A 2,778-nucleotide genomic window follows, 5' to 3' on the forward strand; every position below is an offset into this window, starting at 1 on the left:
TATCGGAGGGTTGCATGTGATGATTATCTAATGGCAGGCATAGTTGAGGACCACGGGGAGGTGGCATTCTATTATGAAAGCACAGACTGTGGGAACTGTTTTGAAATGCAGAGGATATCCTACACAGCCATAGAGAGATTTGGTTGCCATGGAGACAGCAAATGCTCAACCTTTGAAAAGAGATGCCTAGAGGAACTGCAATAAAGTCCACAGAGACAACTGTATTTGCACAAGAGCACCATATCTCACCACAAAGACGTGTGCACAAAAGCAGTTTCTATATCAAATCTGTCTCAGATTTGTGCACTTCAGTTGCATTCTGTATTCTGTCTGGTGACATTTAGAATTCACTTAGAATATGCACTAACATGTCTTGACTGCATTCGTGTCATTCCATTCACGTCCAGATATGTGCAAGTTTTCTTGTGAACACATGGATTGTTGAAACACTACCTCTCACATATGATGGCTTTAACGGTTTAAACTTCAAACACAGACCAAGGAGATGTAAAATGTAATACTACACTCAATTTTATAGAGTATTTGAAAGGATAATTGAACAATATTAGAATTCTATACTATTTTATCTTAATAAAAAAATAAAACACTGAAACTAAAATCGATTGCTTTATGCTACAAGTGAATTTAGGCATTACAACATTATAATTTACAGTATGAAAAATAGATATTCATTTTGAGATTTGATAAAGATTATATTGTTAATACAAAGTATTTGGATCAAAATTAACTTGTGATAGATGACAGTAAAGGTAATCTAAACGTAAAAAAGAGCATGCATAATTAACTATTTAAATGTTTAGGGTCAGTAAGATTTTTAAAGTAATTAATACTTTTATTCAGCAAGGATGCAATAAATAGTGTTTGTTTGAACTTTATAGTCATCAAAGAATCAAAAACCTTATTTAAATTGTAATAATATTATTCTTTTTATTGTGTTTTTGATCATATAAATGCAGTCTTGGTAAGCATAAGAGGCTTCTTTTAAAAACATTAAAAATTCGTACAGACTCCAAACTTCTAAATATTGTACAATATGTAGTCAATATGGATAGATTAAAAAATCTCTAATACAAGCCAATAATCACTATGGAGCCAATATATAGTGCATCTCTAATTTATATCATGTAATGTGATACTTACATTGCAAATCATTTAAAATTGACATTTTATTGTAGAAGAGACTTTGAAGCATTTAGCTTCAGTTGAAGTGAACCTAATATTATATTTTTGTTTAATGCATTATTTCATTTTCTCACAAAATTATTGAGATCGCAAAACAATTGCTGAACCCCCTGCAGAACAGTTGCGTTCCCCCTGTTAAGGAGCCCTGCTTTTATAAACACTCTCTAACTAAGAACTGTTTGTTGTAGAATAAGAGGTAATAGAAAGGCAGGGAAGGAAGCACAGCTTCTGTCTGAACACACACAGAGATCCAACTCCACACAAAGACAGGACAGGGTGGTGTTGGAGAGGAACTGTTGGAGCCGTTCACTTTAATGTTCCACTCGGCCTCAGGACACTGGCAATGGAATCATGAAGAAACATTACACGCAGATGGGAAACTTCTCTCTCAAGATACAATTTTCCAAGGGCTGTACCTCAACAACCACGTAGAAGCAGACTATTTTAACAGCTTGAAGACAGCTACTTTACTGTTAAGAATAATTCTATTAAAATATGTATCCTTTCTAGACATTCAAAATGTTATTAATCACAAGTCATGCAAGATGAATCTGTTATGTGGCATTAAAGTAATATATGCCATTGGCAATAGCTGTAACTATTAGACCTCTAACTGGAAGACCAATGAGACATGTGGTGACAGATACACATCCTATTGCCAAAGAGGATGCCACAAAAATTCTGCATCCTCTTTATTGTGCAATGACTCGTCGATTATAACATGCTGTAATCAACTGTCTGCACATTCTTGAAAGCTTTTCCTTTGCTTATAACATGAGTTCCCCTTTTCCTGACACAGAACATTTTCCTTTTGCCAGTTTCCATATCAGTACAGAAAACACACACACACACACACACACACACCAGAGGTGTAAAGAGTACCTAAAAACCATACTTGAGTAAAAGTACAGATACCTTACAGTGAAAATTACTCCACTACACGTTACAAATCACCAATTCCAAAACAACTTGAGTAAAAGTCTTAGAGTATCTGATTTTAACAGTACTTAAGTATTTTACTTATACTAAATATAGGCTCAAAAAATGCGAATTTTACCAGGGGAACCCCACCAGAAACATGTATTTTACCCCACCAGAATACGATTTTTACCGGGGAATCCCCCTCGAAACATGATTGGGCTAGTTTTGAGTAGCAATTGGGCGGGTTTTGTTGTGAAAACCTGGCAACCCTGCCTGTAATAGGCAGTATCACGTCTTTTGTAGCAGAAATAAACTGCTGCAGAAAAAGCTAGGTCCATGCAAAATGTAGTGTAACTGCAACACTCATTTCAAATGTAGTGGAGTAAAGAGTTCAGACACTCATTCAAAAATGTAGTGAAGTAAAGAGTAAAAGTTGCTAATATCTTTGATACTCAGTACAACTACAAAGTACCCGAAAAGATACTCAAGTACAGTAACTAATTACATTTACTCCAATACCCTCTGACACACACACACGACAAGGACAACCAAGCAAATTGTATCCATGTGCTTTCTTCTCCAGAAAACTAACCTCCGCTGAGCGCAACTATGATGTTGGAAATAAGGAACTACTCTCCATGAAAGCAGCGATCG

This window comes from Sinocyclocheilus rhinocerous, unplaced genomic scaffold, assembly GCF_001515625.1.
Source record: "Sinocyclocheilus rhinocerous isolate Xijiao unplaced genomic scaffold, SAMN03320098_v1.1 scaffold515, whole genome shotgun sequence".
Taxonomy (NCBI): Eukaryota; Metazoa; Chordata; class Actinopteri; order Cypriniformes; family Cyprinidae; genus Sinocyclocheilus; species Sinocyclocheilus rhinocerous.